We start from the raw sequence: 24,239 nt of genomic DNA on the forward strand, positions 1-24,239 counted from the left end.
GTTTGTCTCTGTGAATGGTTTGTCCTCTGACAAATCAACTGTAAATTTCGGTGTTCCTCAAGGTTCCGTTTTAGGACCACTATTGTTTTCACTATATATTTTACCTCTTGGGGATGTCATTCGAAAACATAATGTTAAATTTCACTGTTATGCGGATGACACACAGCTGTACATTTCAATGAAACATGGTGAAGCCCCAAAATTGCGTCGCTAGAAGCCTGTGTTTCAGACACAAGGAAGTGGATGGCTACAAATGTTCTACTTTTAAACTCGGACAAAACAGAGATGCTTGTTCTAGGTCCCAAGAAACAAAGAGATCTTCTGTTAAATCTGACAATTAATCTTGATGGTTGTACAGTCATCTCAAATAAAACTGTGAAGGACCTCGGCGTTACTCTGGACCCTGATCTCTCTTTTGAAGAACATATCAAGACTGTTTCAAGGGCAGCTTTTTTCCATCTACGTAACATTGCAAAAATCAAGAAACTTTCTGTCCACAAATGATGCAGAAAAATTAATCCATGCTTTTGTTGGACTACTGCAATGCTCTACTTTCCGGCTACCCGGACAAAGCACTAAATAAACTTCAGTTAGTGCTAAATACGGCTGCAAGAATCCTGACTAGAACCCCAAAATTTGATCATATTACTCCAGTGCTAGCCTCCCTACACTGGCTTCCTGTTAAGGCAAGGGCTGATTTCAAGGTTTTACTGCTAACCTACAAAGCATTACATGGACTTGCTGCTACCTATCTTTCAGATTTGGTCCTGCCGTACATACCTACACGTACGCTACGGTCACAAGACGCAGGCCTCCTAATTGTCCTTAGAATTTCTAAGCAAACAGCTGGAGGCAGGGCTTTCTCCTATAGAGCTCCATTTTTATGGAATGGTCTGCCTACCCATGTGAGAGATGCAGACTCGGTCTCAACCTTTAAGTCTTTACTGAAGACTCATCTCTTCAGTGGGTCCTATGATTGAGTTTAGTCTGGCCCAGGAGTGTGAAGGTGAACGGAAAGGCTCTGGAGCAACGAACCACCCTTGCCTGGCCGGTTCCCCTCTCTCCACTGGGATTCTCTGCCTCTAACCCTATTACAGGGGCTGAGTCACTGGCTTATTGGTGTTCTTCCATGCCGTCCCTAGGAGGGGTGCATCACTTGAGTGGGTTGAGTCACTGACGTGGTCTTCCTGTCTGGGTTGGCGCCCCCCCTTGGGTTGTGCCGTGGCGGAGATCTTTGTGGGCTATACTCGGCCTTGTCTCAGGATGGTAAGTTGGTGGTTGAAGATATCCCTCTAGTGGTGTGGGGGCTGTGCTTTGGCAAAGTGGGTGGGGTTATATCCTTCCTGTTTGGCCCTGTCCGGGGGTATCTTTGGATGGGGCCACAGTGTCTCCTGACCCCTCCTGTCTCAGCCTCCAGTTTTTATGCTGCAGTAGTTTATGTGTCGGGGGGCTAGGGTCAGTCTGTTATATCTGGAGTATTTCTCCTGTCTTATCCGGTGTCCTGTGTGAATTTAAGTATGCTCTCTCGAATTCTCTCTTTCTCTCTTTCTTTCTTTCTCTCTCTTGGAGGACCTGAGCCCTAGGACCATGCCTCAGGACTACCTGACATGATGACTCCTTGCTGTCCCCAGTCCACCTGACCGTGCTGCTGCTCCAGTTTCAACTGTTCTGCCTGCGGCTATGGAACCCTGACCTGTTCACCGGACGTGCTACCTGTCCCAGACCTGCTGTTTTCAACTCTCTAGAGACAGCAGGAGCGGTAGAGATACTCTCAATGATCGGCTATGAAAAGCCAACTGACATTTACTCTTGAGGTGCTGACTTGTTGCACCCTCTACAACTGTGATTATTATTATTTGACCATGCTGGTCATTTATGAACATTTGAACATCTTGGCCATGTTCTGTTATAATCTCCACCCGGCACAGCCAGAAGAGGACTGGCCACCCCTCATAGCCTGGTTCCTCTCTAGGTTTCTTCCTAGGTTTTGGCCTTTCTAGGGAGTTTTTCCTAGCCACTGTGCTTCTACACCTGCATTGCTTGCTGTTTGAGGTTTTAGGCTGGGTTTCTGTACAGCACTTTGAGATATCAGCTGATGTAAGAAGGGCTATAGAAATAAATTTGATTTGATTTGATTTGACAATTACAGAGGGTATGGGGCAACAGAGGACGAACAGCAGAGGGGCGAATGATATTGGAGCGGGGGGGAAAGGTCTCGGCTTCTGGTGTAGTAGCCATGGCACTATAGCAGCGTGCCAGCGCCTCAGGCTTGACCTTCTTGGATACCGGTTGGTGCTGCGGAAGCGAAGTGGCCCGGGCCTTACTGAACCCCTCCCGGAGGTCCTGGTACTCTTCGGAGCAGGCGGAAAGGTGCGGGGCAATTTCCAAGCCCACAGGAAAATGTCCTGGGGCAGGCAGAGCTGACTTCAGGCAATGCGTGTGGCAGGACGGGCTCCAGCCCACAATGGCACCAGTAGCCCAGTCAATGGAGGTATTGTGCTGCTGGAGCCAAGAGAATCCCAATACCACGTAACTTGCGGAGACTCAAGCAGCAGGAATTGGATCGTCTCGCTGTGGTTCCCCGACACTCGTAGGTTGACCGGTGTGATCTGGTGGGTGACCCAGCCTATAGAGCGCCCGTCCAGAGCTCTAACAGCCATGGGAATGGAGAGGGGTTGAGGGGAGATGCCCAGCTCGGACTACAGGGTAACGTCCATGAGACTCACATCGACCCCCGAGTCAATGAGTACCTAGAAAGACTTGGACTGGTCGCCCCACAGCAGGGTGGCATGGAGAGGTGGGCGAGTAAGGGGAGAAGAATAATTATCTTTAAGACCCACCAGAGTACTCACTCCAATGAATTAGCTGGGTCTCTTGAAGGGACAGGTAGACACATAATGACTGACAGTACTGCAATTCAGACAGCCTGTGTACACGTTCGGCTGAAGGCAGCCTAGCCCTGCCGAGCTGCATCGGCTTGGGAAGAGGCAACTGATCAGTCTTTGGAGGCTCTTGGAGGAACTTGGGTAAGCTCGGGTCCTCTCTGGGACTTCCGGAGTTCATCAGATGCAAGGTGGGATCCTTGAGTGAGCGATTGGGACCGCAATCAGACCTCTTCTCCCTCCTATGTTCCTGTAACCGTCCATCGATCCAGATGGTTAAGGCGATGAGTGAGTCGAGATCCGTTGGTAGTTCCCGGGCTGCAAGCTCGTCCTTTACTTCCTCCGATAAACCATGCAGGAACGTGTCGAACAGCGCTTCCGGGTTCCAGGTACCCTCCGCTGACTGTGTGCAGAACTCCACCACATAGTCTGCCACACTGAGGGAGCTCTGCCGAAGCTGGAGTAACTTCCGGGCAGCCTTTCTCCCGAACATCGGAGCATCAAAAACCTTTCTCACCTCCGCCACGAATACCTCCAGACTGAGGCAGACGACGGATTGTTGCTCCCACACTGCCGTGGCCGAGGCGGGTGCCCTCCTGGACATCAGCGTAATAATGTATACTATCTTTGAGCTGTCTGAGGGGAACGAATAAGGCTGCAGCTCAAAAACGAGGGAGCACTGGGAAAGAAAGGCCCGGCAGATTCTGGAATCTCCATTGTAGCGCTCTGGGGGAGGTAGGCGGGGTTCCTGGGAAACCGGGGTGACAAGCACAAGGACAGGTCAAACAGATCAGAGCGGGACAAATACTTTCACATTATCAGCTTGTGTTTGTTTACCTCTGGAATGTTTAACCATCTCTATGTGCATGTCATCTAAATGTGCTATGTATCGCTATAGCATATCTATGTAGCCTAGATACCATATACATATACATATTCACATATACATACACATATAAACTCAGCAAAAAAGAAATGTCCCTTTTTCAGGACACTGTCTTTCAAATATAATTTGTAAAAATCCAAATAACTTCACAGATATTCATTGTAAAGTTTTTGAACACTGTTTCCGATGCTTGTTCAATGAACCATAAACAATTAATGAACATGCACCTGTTGAACGGTCATTAAGACACTAACAGCTCACAGGCTAGGCAATTAAGGTAAGCAATTAAGGTCACAGTTATGAAAACTTAGGACACTAAAGAGGTCTTTCTAATGACTCTGAAAAAACACCAAAAGAAAGATGCCCAGGGTCCCTGCTCATCTGCGTGAACGTGCCTTAGGCATGCTGCAAGGAGGCATGAGGATTGCAGATGTGGCCAGGGCAATAAATTGCAATGTCCGTATTGTGAGACACCTAAGACAGCGCTACAGGGAGACAGGACGGACAGCTGATCGTCCCCACAGTGGCACCTGCACAGGATCAGAACATCCGAAAATCACACCTGCGGGACAGGTACAGGATGGCAACAACAACTGCCCGAGTTACACTAGGAACGCACAATCCCTCCATCAGCGCTCAGACTGTCCGTAATAGGCTGAGAGAGGCTGGACTAAGAGCTTGTAGGCCTGTTGTAAGGCAGGTCCTCACCAGACATCACCGGCAACAACTTCGCCTATGGGCACACACCCATCGTCGCTTGTCCAGACAGGACTGGCAAAAAGTGTTCTTCACTGACGAGTCGCGGTTTGTCTCAACAGGGGTGATGTTCGGATTCACGTTTATCGTCGAAGGAATGAGCGTTACACCGAGGCCTGTACTCTGAAACGGGATCGATTTGGAGGTCGAAGGTCCGTCATGGTCTGGGGCAGTGTGTCAGCATCATCGGACTGAGCTTGCTGTCATTGCAGGCAATCTCAACGCTGTGCGTGACAGGGAAGACATCCTCCTCCTTCATGTGGTACCCTTCCTGCAGACTCATCCTGACATGACCCTCCAGCATGACAATGCCACCAGCCATACTGCTCGTTCTGTTTGTGATTTCCTGCAAGACAGGAATATCAGTGTTCTGCCATGGCCAGCTAAGAGCCCAGATCTCAATCCCATTGAGCATGTCTAGGCCCTGTTGGATCGGAGGGTGAGGGCTAGGGCTATTCCCCCCAGAAATGTCCTGGAACTTGCAGGTGTCTTGGTGGAAGAGTGGGGTAACATCTCATAGCAAGAAATGGCAAATCTGGTGAAATCCACTCCTCCATGAGGAGGAGATGCAAAACTGGTGAAGTCCACTCCTCCATGAGGAGGAGATGCACTGCAATACTTAATGTAGCTGGTGGACACACCAGATACTGACAGTTACTTTTGATTTTGACCCCCCCCCCCCCCTTTGTTCAGGGACACATTATTCAATTTCTGTTAGTCACATGTCTGTGGAACCTGTTCAGTTTATGTCTCAATTGTTGAATCTTGTTATGTTCATACAAATATTTACACATGTTAAGTTTGCTGAAAATAAACGCATTTGACAGTGAGGACATTTATTTTTATGCTGAGTTTACATATACATATACAGTTGAAGTCAGAAGTTTACATACACTTTAGCCAAATACATTTTAACTACAGTTTTCACAATTCCTGACATTTAATCCTAGTAAAAATTCCCTGTCTTAGGTCAGTTAGGATCACCACTTTATTTTAAGAATGTGAAATGTCAGAATAATAGTAGAGAGAATGATTTATTTCAGCTTTTGTTTCTTTCATCACATTCCCAGTGGGTCAGAAGTTTACATACACTCAATTAGTATTTGGTAGCATTGCCTTTTTAACTTGGGTCAAACGTTTTGGGAAGCCTTCCACAAGCTTCCCACAATAAGTTGGGTGAATTTTGGCCCATTCCTCCTGACAGAGCTGGTGTAACTTAGTCAGGTTTGTAGGCCTCCTGGCTCGCACACGCTTTTCCAGTTCTGCCCACAAGTTTTCTATGGGATTGAGGTCAGAGCTTTGTGACGGCCACTCCAATACCTGGGCTGGAGTCATTTTGCCACAACTTTGGAAGTATGCTTGGGGTCATTGTCCATTTGGAAGACCCATTTGCGACCAAGCTTTAACTTCCTGACTGATGTCTTGAGATATTGCTCCACATAATTTTCCTTTGTCATGATGCCATCTATTTTGTGAAGTGCACCAGTCCCTCCTGCAGCAAAGCACCCCCACAACATGATGCTGCCACCCCTGTGCTTCGCGGTTGGGATGGTGTTCTTCGGCTTGCAAGCTTCCCCTTTTTCCTCCAAACATAACGATGGTCATTATGGCCAAACAGTTCTATTTTTGTTTCATCAGACCAGAGGACATTTCTCCAAAAAGTACGATCTTTGTCCCCATGTGCAGTTGCAAACCATAGTCTGGCTTTTTTATGGCGGTTTTGGAGCAGAGGCTTCTTCCTTGCTGAGCTGCCTTTCAGGTTATGTCGATATAGGGCTTGTTTTACTGTGGATATAGACAGTTTTGTACCTGTTTCCTCCAGCATCTTCACAAGGTCCTTTGCTGTTGTTCTGGGATTGATTTGCACTTTTCGCACCAAAGTATGTTCATCTCTAGAAGACAGAACGTGTCTCCTTCCTGAGCGGTATGACGACTGCTTTGTCCCATGGTGTTTATACTTGCGTACTATTGTTTGTACAGATGAACGTGGTACCTTCAGGCGTTTGTAAATTGCTCCCATGGATGAACCAGACTTGTGGAGGTCTACAATTTGTTTGTCTGAGGCCCCACGGGGGGCCAGTACCAAAAAAAAATGCATGAAATGTATGCATTCACTACTGTAAGTCGCTCTGGATAAGAGCGTCTGCTAAATGACTAAAATGTAAATGTAAATGTACATTTCTTTTGATTTTCCCATGATGTCAAGCAAGGAGGCACTGAGTTTGAAGGTAGGCCTTGAAATACATCCACAGGTACACTTCCAATTGACTCAAATGATGTCAAATAGCCTATCAGAAGTTTCTAAAGCCATTACATCATTTTCTGGATTTTTCCAAGCTTTTCCAAGCTGTTTAAAGGCACAGTCAACTTAGTGTATGTAAACTTCTGACCCACTGGAATTGTGATACAGTGAATTATAAGTGAAATAATCTGTCTGTAAACAATTTTTGGAAAAATGACTTGTGTCTGACTTGTGTCATGCACAAAGTAGATGTCCTAACCGACTTGCCAAAACTATAGTTTGTTAACAAGAAATTTGTGTGGCTGAAAAATGAGTTTTAATGAATCCAACCTAACTGTATACACGTATACAGAAAGTATACAGACCCTTCACTTTTCCACATTTTGTTATATTACAGACTTATTCTAAAATGTATTACATCGTTTTTTCCCCTCATCCATCTACACACGATACCCCATAATGACAAAGAAAAAACAGATTTTTAGAAATATCACATTTACATAAGTATTCAGACCCTTTACTCCGTACTTTGTTGAAGCACCTTTGACAGCGATCACGGCCTCGAGTCTTCTTGGGTATTACGCTACAAGTTTGGAACACCTGTTTTTGGGAGTTTCTCCCATTCTTCTCTGCAGATTCTCTCAAGCTCTGTCACGTTTGATGGGGAGCGTTGCTGCACAGCTATTTTAAGGTCTCTCCAGAGATGTTCGATCGTGAACCTTCGCCCATGTCTGAGGTCCTGAGTGCTCTGGAGCAGGATTTCACCGGACTAGTCTCCCAGTTCCTGCCGCTGAAAAACATCCCCACAACTTGATGCTGCCACCCCCATGCTTCATCGTAGGGATGGTGCCAGGTTCCTCCAGACATGACACTTGGCATTCAGGCCAAAGAGTTCAATCTTGGTTTCATCAGACCAGAGAATCGTGTTTCTCATGGTCTGAGAGTCTTTGGGTGCCTTTTGGCACACTCCAAGCGGGCTGTCATATACCATTTACTGAGGAGTGGCTTCCGTCTGGCCACTCTACCATAAAGGCCAGATTGGTGAAGTGCTGCAGAGATGGTTGTCCTTCTGGAAGGTTCTCCCATCTCCACAGAGGAACTCTGGAGCTCTGTCAATGACCATCGGGTTCTTGGTCACCTCCCTGACCAAGGCCCTTCTCCCCCGATTGCTCAGTTTGGCCGGGCTGCCAGCTTTAGGAGGAGTCTTGGTGGTTTCAAACTTCTTTCATTTAAGAATGATGCAGGCCACTGTGTTCTTGGGGACCTTCAACGCTTCAGACATTTTTTGGTACCCTTCCCCAGATCTGTGCCTCGACACAATCCTGTCTTGGAGCTCTAAAGACAATTCCTTCGACCTCATGGCTTAGGTTTTAATCTGACATACACTGTCAACTGTGGGACCTTATATAGACAGGTGTGTGCCTTTCCAAGTCATGTCCAATCAACTGAATTTACCACAGGTGGACTCCAATCAAGTTGTAGAAACATCTCAAGGATGATCAATGGAAACAGGATGCACCTGAGCTCAATTTTGAGTCTCATAGCAAAGGGTCTGAAAAGTTATGTAAATACGGTATATCTGTTTTTTATTTTTAATACATTAGCAAAAAATATAAAAACCTGTTTTCACTTTGTCACTATGGGGTATTGAGTGTAGATTGATGAAGAATATATTTAAAAAAAAATCTATTTTAGAATAAGGCTGTAATGTAACAAAATGTGAAAAGTCAAGGGGTCTGAATACTTTCAGCCACAAGAGCATTAGTGAGGTTGGGCACTGATGTTGGGTGATTAGGCCTGGCTCGCAGTCAGCGTTCCAATTCATCCCAAAGGTGTTTGACGGGGTTGAGGTCAGGGTTCTGTGCAGGCCAGTCAAGTTCTTCCACACCGATCTTGGCAAACCATTTCTGTATGGACCTCGCTTTGTGCATGGGGGTGTTGTCATGCTGAAACAGGAAAGGGCCTTCCCCAAACTGTTGCCACAAAGTTGGATGCACAGAATCGTCTAGAATGTCATTGTATGCTGTAGCGTTAAGATATCCCTTAACTGGAACAATGGGGCCTAGTCCGAACCATGAAAAACAGCCCCAGACCATTATTTTTCCTCCACCAAACTTTAGAGTTGGCAGTATGCATTCGGGCAGGTACTGTAGAGTTCTCCTGACATTCACCAAACCCTGATTCATCCGTCGGACTGCCAGATGGTGAAAACGGATTCATTAGTCCAAAGAACTTGTTTCCACTGTTTTAGAGTCCAATGGCAGCGAGCTTTACACCACTCCTGCCGACGTTTGGCATTGCTTCTAGAGGCAGTTTGGAACTTGGAAGTGAGTGTTGCAACCGAGGACAGACCATTTTTACGAACTACAAGCTTCAGCACTCGGCGGTCCCATTCTGGGAGCTTGAGTGGTCTACCACTTAGCTGCTGAGCCGTTGTTGCTCGTAGACGTTTCCACTTCACATTAACAGCACTTACAGTTGACCGGGGCAGCTCTAGCAGGGCAGGAAAGGGATGAACTGACTTGTTGGATAGGTGTCATCCTATGACGGTGCCACGTTAAAAGTCACTGAACTCTCCAGTAAGGCCATTCTACTGCCAATGTTTGTCTATGGAGATTGCATAGCTGTGTGCTCGATTTTATACACCTGTCACTAATGGGTGTGGCTGAAATATCCACTAAATATATAAATATAAATATATAAAACTAAATACACAAAATATCCATATGGCTCAGTTGGTAGAGCATGGTGTTTGCAACGCCAGGGTTGTGGGTTTGATTCCCACGGGGGACCAGTACAGAAAAATATTTTTTTAATGAAATGTATGCATAAGTCGCTCTGGATAAGAGCCTCTGCTAAATGACTAAAATGTAAAAAAAAATGTAAATCCACTAATTTGAAGGTATGTCCACATACTTTTGTGTATATCACAGGAGGTTGGTGGCACCTCAATTCGCTCCGTTCCAGTAGTTATTATGAGCTGTCCACCCCTCAGCAGCCTCCACTGATATATATATACTTGTCAGAGGAGAGAGAGGAGGCAGATAGAGGCAGGAAGCTAGGTAGTAACAGGGATATGTCCTTCAGACTCTTCTCTGGTTCTCATGATGCTATGCTCTACCTCAGAGGTGTCAAACTCATTCCATGGAGGGCCGAGTGTCTGCAGGTTTTCCTATTTTTTCTTCCAATTAAGATCTATTAGACAACCATGTGAAAGGAGTTCCTTATTAATTAGTGACCTTAGTTAAGTACAAGGGTGGAGTGAAAACCTGCAGACACTCTGCCCTCCATGGAATGAGTTTGACATGTGCTCAACTACTAAGACAACATGCTCTATGTGTGTGCTCCGCTGCCCCCTGGCAGACTTTAGTGGTACTACAGCCTACCTTTCTCCTCTCTGCCTTCAGAATTTGAGTATAACACATATCATCATTATGGTGAGGCTGCACCATTAGCCTACATGCTCATCAGACATCACCACGTATTGTGGTGTTGTCAATAAAGTTATTTAATCCGCTGGCGTCCATGACATGCACCACAGTCACCAAACAGTCACCCAACAGTCACCCAACACTTATGAGATAAGGTGTTATGTCACGTGGCGCAACAGGATTCATTGCAACATGACAAGACAACCTAATCTCAGTAACCATAAAACTTTAGTTACACACACCTACTACTCAGAGAGCTGGGTCAATGACGACAGCCATTAAAGCTACATTCCACACACACTGGTCATCAACACACTAACACAAACTGTATGTTTAACATAATGTATGTTTTAGAATGCTGAGGCAATAGGTTGCATGAGATAAATCCAATTTAACAATATGTATCATGTGTTTCTTACTCTCACTAAAGATCAAATCAAATGCAGACTGTTCCTGAGATCTAATCAAATTCAGACTGTCCCTGAGATCTAATCAAATTCAGACTGTTCCTGAGATCTAATCAAATTCAGACTGTTCCTGAGCTCTAATTAAATTCAGACTGTTCCTGAGATCTAATCAAATTCAGACTGTTCCTGAGATCTAATCAAATTCAGACTGTTCCTGAGATCTAATCAAATTCAGACTGTTCCTGAGATGTAATCAAATTCAGACTGTTCCTGAGATCTAATCAAATTCAGACTGTTCCTGAGATCTAATCAAATTCAGACTGTTCCTGAGATCTAATCAAATTAAGACTGTTCCTGAGATCTAATCAAATTCAGACTGTTCCTGAGATCTAATCAAATTCAGACTGTTCCTGAGATCTAATTAAATTCAGACTGTTCCTGAGATCTAATCAAATTCAGACTGTTCCTGAGATCTAATCAAATTCAGACTATTGTGACTCCATTACTTCTATTTCTTCTAGTTTCCAATATCATTGAGCACACACACACACACACACACACACACACACACACACACACACACACACACACTCTCTCTGTCTCTCTCATTACGACTCACCCTTACTGAGCCACTGTATGTAAGGGGTCGGTTGAGACCTGGTGCCCCCAGAGTTGTGCACTATGTATTGCTATGTTTTAAATAAAGGTTAAATAAAAAATGTTTTACAATAAATGACAGTATCACAGTTTGGCTATAGGTGGCAGCATAGCCCCTGAGACAAACACTGCCTGGCTTCATGCCTTCCGGCTGTCTGGATGTCAGCGCACTCCTCTGATGCCTTAGTAGTGATGTCCAGGTCCTATTACAGGACCACAGAGAATCACCTAGCTTAGTAGTGATGTCCAGGTCCTATTACAGGACCACAGAGAATCACCTAGCTTAGTAGTGATGTCCAGATCCTATTACAGGACCACAGAGAATCACCTAGCTTAGTAGTGATGTCCAGGTCCTATTACAGGACCACAGAGAATCACCTAGCTTAGTAGTGATGTCCAGGTCCTATTACAGGACCACAGAGAATCAACTAGCTTAGTAGTGATGTCCAGGTCCTATTACAGGACCACAGAGAATCACCTAGCTTAGTAGTGATGTCCAGGTCCTATTACACGACCACAGAGAATCACCTTGCTTAGTAGTGATGTCCAGGTCCTATTACAGGAAAACAGAGAATCACCTAGCTTAGTAGTGATGTCTTGGTCCTATTACAGGACCACAGAGAATCACCTAGCTTAGTAGTGATGTCCTGGTCCTATTACAGGGCCACGGACAATCACCTAGCTTAGTAGTGATGTCCAGGTCCTATTACAGGACCACGGAGAATCACCTAGCTTAGTAGTGATGTCCAGGTCCTATTACAGGACCACGGAGAATCACCTAGCTTAGTAGTGATGTCCAGGTCCTATTACAGGACCACAGAGAATCACCTAGCTTAGTAGTGATGTCCTGGTCCTATTACAGGACCACAGAGAATCACCTAGCTTAGTAGTGATGTCCAGGTCCTATTACAGGACCACAGAGAATCACCTAGCTTTGTAGTGATGTCCTGGTCTTATTACAGGACCACAGAGAATCACCTAGCTTAGTAGTGATGTCCAGGTCCTATTACAGGACCACAGAGAATCACCAAGCTTAGTAGTGATGTCCAGGTCCTATTACAGGACCACAGAGAATCACCTAGCTTAGTAGTGATGTCCAGGTCCTATTACAGGACCACAGAGAATCACCTAGCTTAGTAGTGATGTCCTGGTCCTATTACAGGACCACAGAGAATCACCTAGCTTAGTAGTGATGTCCAGGTCCTATTACAGGACCACAGAGAATCACCTAGCTTAGTAGTGATGTCCAGGTCCTATTACAGGACCACAGAGAATCACCTAGCTTAGTAGTGATGTCCAGGTCCTATTACAGGACCACAGAGAATCACCTAGCTTAGTAGTGATGTCCTGGTCCTATTACAGGACCACAGAGAATCACCTAGCTAAGTAGTGATGTCCTGGTCCTATTACAGGACCACAGACAATCACCTAGCTTAGTAGTGATGTCCAGGTCCTATTACAGGACCACAGAGAATCACCTAGCTTAGTAGTGATGTCTAGGTCCTATTACAGGACCACGGAGAATCACCTAGCTTAGTAGTGATGTCCAGGTCCTATTACAGGACCACAGAGAATCACCTAGCTTAGTATTGATGTCCTGGTCCTATTACAGGACCACAGAGAATCACCTAGCTTAGTAGTGATGTCCAGGTCCTATTACAGGACCACAGAGAATCACCTAGCTTAGTAGTGATGTCCAGGTCCTATTACAGGACCACAGAGAATCACCTAGCTTAGTAGTGATGTCCAGGTCCTATTACAGGACCACAGAGAATCACCTAGCTTAGTAGTGATGTCCAGGTCCTATTACAGGACCACAGAGAATCACCTAGCTTAGTAGTGATGTCCAGGTCCTATTACAGGACCACAGAGAATCACCTAGCTTAGTAGTGATGTCCAGGTCCTATTACAGGACCACAGAGAATCACCTAGCTTAGTAGTGATGTCCAGGTCCTATTACACGCCCACAGAGAATCACCTTGCTTAGTAGTGATGTCCAGGTCCTATTACAGGACCACAGAGAATCACCTAGCGTAGTAGTGATGTCCTGGTCCTATTACAGGACCACAGAAAATCACCTAGCTTAGTAGTGATGTCCAGGTCCTATTACAGGACCACAGAGAATCACCTAGCTTAGTAGTGATGTCCAGGTCCTATTACAGGACCACAGAGAATCACCTAGCTTAGTAGTGATGTCCTGGTCCTATTACAGGGCCACAGACAATCACCTAGCTTTGTAGGGATGTCCAGGTCATATTACAGGACCACAGAGAATCACCTAGCTTAGTAGTGATGTCCTGGTCCTATTACAGGACCACAGAGAATCACCTAGCTTAGTAGTGATGTCCAGGTCCTATTACAGGACCACAGAGAATCACCTAGCTTAGTAGTGATGTCCAGGTCCTATTACAGGACCACAGAGAATCACCTAGCTTAGTAGTGATGTCCAGGTCCTATTACAGGACCACAGAGAATCACCTAGCTTAGTAGTGATGTCCTGGTCCTATTACAGGACCACAGAGAATCACCTAGCTTAGTAGTCATGTCCAGGTCCTATTACAGGACCACAGAGAATCACCTAGCTTAGTAGTGATGTCCATGTCCTATTACAGGACCAAAGAGAATCACCTAGCTTAGTAGTGATGTCCAGGTCCTATTACAGGACCACAGAGAATCACCTAGCTTAGTAGTGATGTCCAGGTCCTATTACACAACCACAGAGAATCACCTTGCTTAGTAGTGATGTCCAGGTCCTATTACAGGACCACAGAGAATCACCTAGCTTAGTAGTGATGTCCTGGTCCTATTACAGGACCACAGAGAATCAACTAGCTTAGTAGTGATGTCCTTGTCCTATTACAGGACCACAGACAATCACCTAGCTTTGTAGTGATGTCCAGGTCCTATTACAGGACCACAGAGAATCACCTAGCTTAGTAGTGATGTCCTGGTCCTATTACAGGACCACAGAGAATCACCTAGCTTAGTAGTCATGTCCAGGTCCTATTACAGGACCACAGAGAATCACCTAGCTTAGAAGTGATGTCCAGGTCCTATTACAGGACCACAGAGAATCACCTAGCTTAGTAGTGATGTCCAGGTCCTATTACAGGACCACAGAGAATCACCTAGCTTAGTAGTGATGTCCTGGTCCTATTACACGACCACAGAGAATCACCTTGCTTAGTAGTGATGTCCAGGTCCTATTACAGGACCACAGAGAATCACCTAGCTTAGTAGTGATGTCCTGGTCCTATTACAGGACCACAGAGAATCACCTAGATTAGTAGTGATGTCCAGGTCCTATTACAGGACCACAGAGAATCAACTAGCTTAGTAGTGATGTCCTGGTCCTATTACAGGATCACAGAGAATCACCTAGCTTAGTAGTGATGTCCAGGTCCTATTACAGGACCACAGAGAATCACCTAGCTTAGTAGTGATGTCCTGGTCCTATTACAGGACCACAGAGAATCACCTAGCTTAGTAGTGATGTCCAGGTCCTATTACAGGACCACAGAGAATCACCTAGCTTAGTAGTGATGTCCAGGTCCTATTACAGGACCACAGAGAATCACCTAGCTTAGTAGTGATGTCCAGGTCCTATTACACGACCACAGAGAATCACCTTGCTTAGTAGTGATGTCCTGGTCCTATTACAGGACCACAGAGAATCAACTAGCTTAGTAGTGATGTCCTGGTCCTATTACAGGACCACAGACAATCACCTAGCTTTGTAGTGATGTCCAGGTCCTATTACAGGACCACAGAGAATCACCTAGCTTAGTAGTGATGTCCTGGTCCTATTACAGGACCACAGAGAATCACCTAGCTTAGTAGTCATGTCCAGGTCCTATTACAGGACCACAGAGAATCACCTAGCTTAGTAGTGATGTCCTGGTCTTATTACAGGACCACAGAGAATCACCTAGCTTAGTAGTGATGTCCAGGTCCTATTACAGGACCACAGAGAATCACCTAGCTTAGTAGTGATGTCCAGGTCCTATTACAGGACCACAGAGAATCACCTAGCTTAGTAGTGATGTCCAGGTCCTATTACAGGACCACAGAGAATCACCTAGCTTAGTAGTGATGTCCAGGTCCTATTACAGGACCACAGAGAATCACCTAGCATAGTAGTGATGTCCAGGTCCTATTACAGGACCACAGAGAATCACCTAGCTTAGTAGTGATGTCCAGGTCCTATTACAGGACCACAGAGAATCATCTAGCTTAGTAGTGATGTCCAGGTCATATTACAGGACCACAGAGAATCACCTAGCTTAGTAGTGATGTCCAGGTCCTATTACAGGACCACAGAGAATCACCTAGCTTAGTAGTGATGTCCAGGTCCTTTTACAGGACCACAGAGAATCACCTAGCTTAGTAGTGATGTCCAGGTCCTATTACAGGACCACAGAGAATCATCTAGCTTAGTAGTGATGTCCAGGTCATATTACAGGACCACAGAGAATCACCTAGCTTAGTAGTGATGTCCAGGTCCTATTACAGGACCACAGAGAATCACCTAGCTTAGTAGTGATGTCCAGGTCCTTTTACAGGACCACAGAGAATCACCTAGCTTAGTAGTGATGTCCATGTCCTATTACAGGACCACAGAGAATCACCTAGCTTAGAAGTGATGTCCAGGTCCTATTACAGGACCACAGAGAATCACCTAGCTTAGTAGTGATGTCCAGGTCCTATTACAGGACCACAGAGAATCACCTAGCTTAGTAGTGATGTCCTGGTCCTATTACACGACCACAGAGAATCACCTTGCTTAGTAGTGATGTCCAGGTCCTATTACAGGACCACAGAGAATCACCTAGCTTAGTAGTGATGTCCTGGTCCTATTACAGGACCACAGAGAATCACCTAGATTAGTAGTGATGTCCAGGTCCTATTACAGGACCACAGAGAATCAACTAGCTTAGTAGTGATGTCCTGGTCCTATTACAGGATCACAGAGAATCACCTAGCTTAGTAGTGATGTCCAGGTCCTATTACAGGACCACAGAGAATCACCTAGCTTAGTAGTGATGTCCTGGTCCTATTACAGGACCACAGAGAATCACCTAGCTTAGTAGTGATGTCCAGGTCCTATTACAGGACCACAGAGAATCACCTAGCTTAGTAGTGATGTCCAGGTCCTATTACAGGACCACAGAGAATCACCTAGCTTAGTAGTGATGTCCAGGTCCTATTACACGACCACAGAGAATCACCTTGCTTAGTAGTGATGTCCTGGTCCTATTACAGGACCACAGAGAATCAACTAGCTTAGTAGTGATGTCCTGGTCCTATTACAGGACCACAGACAATCACCTAGCTTTGTAGTGATGTCCAGGTCCTATTACAGGACCACAGAGAATCACCTAGCTTAGTAGTGATGTCCAGGTCCTATTACAGGACCACAGAGAATCACCTAGCTTAGTAGTGATGTCCAGGTCCTATTACAGGACCACAGAGAATCACCTAGCTTAGTAGTGATGTCCAGGTCCTATTACAGGACCACAGAGAATCACCTAGCTTAGTAGTGATGTCCAGGTCCTATTACAGGACCACAGAGAATCACCTAGCATAGTAGTGATGTCCAGGTCCTATTACAGGACCACAGAGAATCACCTAGCTTAGTAGTGATGTCCAGGTCCTATTACAGGACCACAGAGAATCATCTAGCTTAGTAGTGATGTCCAGGTCATATTACAGGACCACAGAGAATCACCTAGCTTAGTAGTGATGTCCAGGTCCTATTACAGGACCACAGAGAATCACCTAGCTTAGTAGTGATGTCCAGGTCCTTTTACAGGACCACAGAGAATCACCTAGCTTAGTAGTGATGTCCATGTCCTATTACAGGACCACAGAGAATCACCTAGCTTAGAAGTGATGTCCAGGTCCTATTACAGGACCACAGAGAATCACCTAGCTTAGTAGTGATGTCCAGGTCCTATTACAGGACCACAGAGAATCAACTAGCTTAGTAGTGATGTCCAGGTCCTATTACACGACCACAGAGAATCACCTTGCTTAGTAGTGATGTCCAGGTCCTATTACAGGACCACAGAGAATCACCTAGCTTAGTAGTGATGTCCTGGTCCTATTACAGGACCACAGAGAATCACCTAGATTAGTAGTGATGTCCAGGTCCTATTACAGGACCACAGAGAATCAACTAGCTTAGTAGTGATGTCCTGGTCCTATTACAGGATCACAGAGAATCACCTAGCTTAGTAGTGATGTCCAGGTCCTATTACAGGACCACAGAGAATCACCTAGCTTAGTAGTGATGTCCTGGTCCTATTACAGGACCACAGAGAATCACCTAGCTTAGTAGTGATGTCCAGGTCCTATTACAGGACCACAGAGAATCACCTAGCTTAGTAGTGATGTCCAGGTCCTATTACAGGACCACAGAGAATCACCTAGCTTAGTAGTGATGTCCAGGTCCTATTACACGACCACAGAGAATCACCTTGCTTAGTAGTGATGTCCAGGTCCTATTACAGGACCACAGAGAATCACCTAGCTTAGTAGTGATGTCCTGGTCCTATTACAGGACAACAGAGAATCAACTAGCTTAGTAGTGATGTCCTGGTCCTATTACAGGACCACAGACAATCACCTAGCTTTGTAGTGATGTCCAGGTCCTATTACAGGACCACAGAGAATCACCTAGCTTAGTAGTGATGTCCTGGTCCTATTACAGGACCACAGAGAATCACCTAGCTTAGTAGTCATGTCCAGGTCCTATTACAGGACCACAGAGAATCACCTAGCTTAGTAGTGATGTCCTGGTCTTATTACAGGACCACAGAGAATCACCTAGCTTAGTAGTGATGTCCAGGTCCTATTACAGGACCACAGAGAATCACCTAGCTTAGTAGTGATGTCCAGGTCCTATTACAGGACCACAGAGAATCACCTAGCTTAGTAGTGATGTCCAGGTCCTATTACAGGACCACAGAGAATCACCTAGCTTAGTAGGGATGTCCAGGTCCTATTACAGGACCACAGAGAATCGCCTAGCTTAGTAGTGATGTCCAGGTCCTATTACAGGACCACAGAGAATCACCTAGCTTAGTAGTGATGTCCAGGTCCTATTACAGGACCACAGAGAATCAGCTAGCTTAGTAGTGATGTCCAGGTCCTATTACAGGACCACAGAGAATCACCTAGCTTAGTAGTGATGTCCAGGTCCTATTACAGGACCACAGAGAATCACCTAGCTTAGTAGTGATGTCCAGGTCCTATTACAGGACCACAGAGAATCACCTAGCTTAGTAGTGATGTCCTGGTCTTATTACAGGACCACAGAGAATCACCTAGCTTAGTAGTGATGTCCAGGTCCTATTACAGGACCACAGAGAATCACCTAGCTTAGTAGTGATGTCCAGGTCCTATTACAGGACCACAGAGAATCACCTAGCTTAGTAGTGATGTCCAGGTCCTATTACAGGACCACAGAGAATCACCTAGCTTAGTAGTGATGTCCAGGTCCTATTACAGGACCACAGAGAATCACCTAGCTTAGTAGTGATGTCCAGGTCCTATTACAGGACCACAGAGAATCACCTAGCTTAGTAGTGATGTCCAGGTCCTATTACAGGACCACAGAGAATCACCTAGCATAGTAGTGATGTCCAGGTCCTATTACAGGACCACAGAGAATCACCTAGCTTAGTAGTGATGTCCAGGTCCTATTACAGGACCACAGAGAATCATCTAGCTTAGTAGTGATGTCCAGGTCATATTACAGGACCACAGAGAATCACCTAGCTTAGTAGTGATGTCCAGGTCCTATTACAGGACCACAGAGAATCACCTAGCTTAGTAGTGATGTCCAGGTCCTTTTACAGGACCACAGAGAATCACCTAGCTTAGTAGTGATGTCCATGTCCTATTACAGGACCACAGAGAATCACCTAGCTTAGAAGTGATGTCCAGGTCCTATTACAGGACCACAGAGAATCACCTAGCTTAGTAGTGATGTCCAGGTCCTATTACACGACCACAGAGAATCACCTTGCTTAGTAGTGATGTCCAGGTCCTATTACAGGACCACAGAGAATCACCTAGCTTAGTAGTGATGTCCTGGTCCTATTACAGGACCACAGAGAATCACCTAGATTAGTAGTGATGTCCAGGTCCTATTACAGGACCACAGAGAATCAACTAGCTTAGTAGTGATGTCCTGGTCCTATTACAGGATCACAGAGAATCACCTAGCTTAGTAGTGATGTCCAGGTCCTATTACAGGACCACAGAGAATCACCTAGCTTAGTAGTGATGTCCTGGTCCTATTACAGGACCACAGAGAATCACCTAGCTTAGTAGTGATGTCCAGGTCCTATTACAAGACCACAGAGAATCACCTAGCTTAGTAGTGATGTCCAGGTCCTATTACAGGACCACAGAGAATCACCTAGCTTAGTAGTGATGTCCAGGTCCTATTACACGACCACAGAGAATCACCTTGCTTAGTAGTGATGTCCAGGTCCTATTACAGGACCACAGAGAATCACCTAGCTTAGTAGTGATGTCCTGGTCCTATTACAGGACCACAGAGAATCAACTAGCTTAGTAGTGATGTCCTGGTCCTATTACAGGACCACAGACAATCACCTAGCTTTGTAGTGATGTCCAGGTCCTATTACAGGACCACAGAGAATCACCTAGCTTAGAAGTGATGTCCTGGTCCTATTACAGGACCACAGAGAATCACCTAGCTTAGTAGTCATGTCCAGGTCCTATTACAGGACCACAGAGAATCACCTAGCTTAGTAGTGATGTCCTGGTCTTATTACAGGACCACAGAGAATCACCTAGCTTAGTAGTGATGTCCAGGTCCTATTACAGGACCACTTAGAATCACCTAGCTTAGTAGTGATGTCCAGGTCCTATTACAGGACCACAGAGAATCACCTAGCTTAGTAGTGATGTCCAGGTCCTATTACAGGACCACAGAGAATCACCTAGCTTAGTAGTGATGTCCAGGTCCTATTACAGGACCACAGAGAATCACCTAGCTTAGTAGTGATGTCCAGGTCCTATTACAGGACCACAGAGAATCACCTAGCTTAGTAGTGATGTCCAGGTCCTATTACAGGACCACAGAGAATCACCTAGCATAGTAGTGATGTCCAGGTCCTATTACAGGACCACAGAGAATCACCTAGCTTAGTAGTGATGTCCAGGTCCTATTACAGGACCACAGAGAATCATCTAGCTTAGTAGTGATGTCCAGGTCATATTACAGGACCACAGAGAATCACCTAGCTTAGTAGTGATGTCCAGGTCCTATTACAGGACCACAGAGAATCACCTAGCTTAGTAGTGATGTCCAGGTCCTATTACACGACCACAGAGAATCACCTTGCTTAGTAGTGATGTCCAGGTCCTATTACAGGACCACAGAGAATCACCTAGCTTAGTAGTGATGTCCTGGTCCTATTACAGGACCACAGAGAATCACCTAGATTAGTAGTGATGTCCAGGTCCTATTACAGGACCACAGAGAATCACCTAGCTTAGTAGTGATGTCCAGGTCCTATTACAGGACCACAGAGAATCACCTAGCTTAGTAGTGATGTCCAGGTCCTATTACAGGACCACAGAGAATCACCTAGCATAGTAGTGATGTCCAGGTCCTATTACAGGATCACAGAGAATCACCTAGCTTAGTAGTGATGTCCAGGTCCTATTACAGGACCACAGAGAATCACCTAGCTTAGTAGTGATGTCCAGGTCCTATTACAGGACCACAGAGAATCACCTAGCTTAGTAGTGATGTCCAGGTCCTATTACAGGGCCACAGAGAATCACCTAGCTTAGTAGTGATGTCCAGGTCCTATTACAGGACCACAGAGAATCACCTAGCTTAGTAGTGATGTCCTGGTCCTATTACAGGACCACGGAGAATCACCTAGCTTAGTAGTGATGTCCTGGTCCTATTACAGGACCACGGACAATCACCTAGCTTAGTAGTGATGTCCAGGTCCTATTACAGGACCACGGAGAATCACCTAGCTTAGTAGTGATGTCCAGGTCCTATTACAGGACCACAGAGAATCTCCTAGCTTAGTAGTGATGTCCAGGTCCTATTACAGGACCACAGAGAATCACCTAGCTTAGTAGTGATGTCCTGGTCCTATTACAGGACCACAGAGAATCACCTAGCTTAGTAGTGATGTCCAGGTCCTATTACAGGACCACAGAGAATCACCTAGCTTAGTAGTGATGTCCTGGTCTTATTACAGGACCACAGAGAATCACCTAGCTTAGTAGTGATGTCCTGGTCTTATTACAGGACCACAGAGAATCACCTAGCTTAGTAGTGATGTCCAGGTCCTATTACAGGACCACAGAGAATCACCTAGCTTAGTAGTGATGTCCAGGTCCTATTACAGGACCACAGAGAATCACCTAGCTTAGTAGTGATGTCCAGGTCCTATTACAGGACCACAGAGAATCACCTAGATTAGTAGTGATGTCCAGGTACTATTACAGGACCACAGAGAATCACCTAGCTTAGTAGTGATGTCCATGTCCTATTACAGGACCACAGAGAATCACCTAGCTTAGTAGTGATGTCCTGGTCCTATTACAGGACCACAGAGAATCACCTAGCTTAGTAGTGATGTCCTGGTCCTATTACAGGACCACAGAGAATCACCTAGCTTAGTAGTGATGTCCAGGTCCTATTACACGACCACAGAGAATCACCTTGCTTAGTAGTGATGTCCAGGTCCTATTACAGGACCACAGAGAATCACCTAGCTTAGTAGTGATGTCCTGGTCCTATTACAGGACCACAGAGAATCACCTAGATTAGTAGTGATGTCCAGGTCCTATTACAGGACCACAGAGAATCAACTAGCTTAGTAGTGATGTCCTGGTCCTATTACAGGATCACAGAGAATCACCTAGCTTAGTAGTGATGTCCAGGTCCTATTACAGGACCACAGAGAATCACCTAGATTAGTAGTGATGTCCAGGTCCTATTACAGGACCACAGAGAATCACCTAGCTTAGTAGTGATGTCCAGGTCCTATTACAGGGCCACAGAGAATCACCTAGCTTAGTAGTGATGTCCAGGTCCTATTACAGGACCACAGAGAATCACCTAGCTTAGTAGTGATGTCCTGGTCCTATTACAGGACCACGGAGAATCACCTAGCTTAGTAGTGATGTCCTGGTCCTATTACAGGACCACGGACAATCACCTAGCTTAGTAGTGATGTCCAGGTCCTATTACAGGACCACGGAGAATCACCTAGCTTAGTAGTGATGTCCAGGTCCTATTACAGGACCACAGAGAATCTCCTAGCTTAGTAGTGATGTCCAGGTCCTATTACAGGACCACAGAGAATCACCTAGCTTAGTAGTGATGTCCTGGTCCTATTACAGGACCACAGAGAATCACCTAGCTTAGTAGTGATGTCCAGGTCCTATTACAGGACCACAGAGAATCACCTAGCTTAGTAGTGATGTCCTGGTCTTATTACAGGACCACAGAGAATCACCTAGCTTAGTAGTGATGTCCTGGTCTTATTACAGGACCACAGAGAATCACCTAGCTTAGTAGTGATGTCCAGGTCCTATTACAGGACCACAGAGAATCACCTAGCTTAGTAGTGATGTCCAGGTCCTATTACAGGACCACAGAGAATCACCTAGCTTAGTAGTGATGTCCAGGTCCTATTACAGGACCACAGAGAATCACCTAGATTAGTAGTGATGTCCAGGTACTATTACAGGACCACAGAGAATCACCTAGCTTAGTAGTGATGTCCATGTCCTATTACAGGACCACAGAGAATCACCTAGCTTAGTAGTGATGTCCTGGTCCTATTACAGGACCACAGAGAATCACCTAGCTTAGTAGTGATGTCCTGGTCCTATTACAGGACCACAGAGAATCACCTAGCTTAGTAGTGATGTCCAGGTCCTATTACACGACCACAGAGAATCACCTTGCTTAGTAGTGATGTCCAGGTCCTATTACAGGACCACAGAGAATCACCTAGCTTAGTAGTGATGTCCTGGTCCTATTACAGGACCACAGAGAATCACCTAGATTAGTAGTGATGTCCAGGTCCTATTACAGGACCACAGAGAATCAACTAGCTTAGTAGTGATGTCCTGGTCCTATTACAGGATCACAGAGAATCACCTAGCTTAGTAGTGATGTCCAGGTCCTATTACAGGACCACAGAGAATCACCTAGATTAGTAGTGATGTCCAGGTCCTATTACAGGACCACAGAGAATCACCTAGCTTAGTAGTGATGTCCAGGTCCTATTACAGGGCCACGGAGAATCACCTAGCTTAGTAGTGATGTCCAGGTCCTATTACAGGACCACGGAGAATCACCTAGCTTAGTAGTGATGTCCTGGTCCTATTACAGGACCACGGAGAATCACCTAGCTTAGTAGTGATGTCCTGGTCCTATTACAGGACCACGGACAATCACCTAGCTTAGTAGTGATGTCCAGGTCCTATTACAGGACCACGGAGAATCACCTAGCTTAGTAGTGATGTCCAGGTCCTATTACAGGACCACGGAGAATCTCCTAGCTTAGTAGTGATGTCCAGGTCCTATTACAGGACCACAGAGAATCACCTAGCTTAGTAGTGATGTCCTGGTCCTATTACAGGACCACAGAGAATCACCTAGCTTAGTAGTGATGTCCAGGTCCTATTACAGGACCACAGAGAATCACCTAGCTTAGTAGTGATGTCCAGGTCCTATTACAGGACCACAGAGAATCACCTAGCTTAGTAGTGATGTCCAGGTCCTATTACAGGACCACAGAGAATCACCTAGATTAGTAGTGATGTCCAGGTCCTATTACAGGACCACAGAGAATCACCTAGCTTAGTAGTGATGTCCATGTCCTATTACAGGACCACAGAGAATCACCTAGCTTAGTAGTGATGTCCTGGTCCTATTACAGGACCACAGAGAATCAC

The sequence above is a fragment of the Salmo salar genome, chromosome 15 (genome assembly GCF_965601325.2).
Source record: "Salmo salar chromosome 15, fSalSal1, whole genome shotgun sequence".
Classification (NCBI taxonomy): Eukaryota; Metazoa; Chordata; class Actinopteri; order Salmoniformes; family Salmonidae; genus Salmo; species Salmo salar.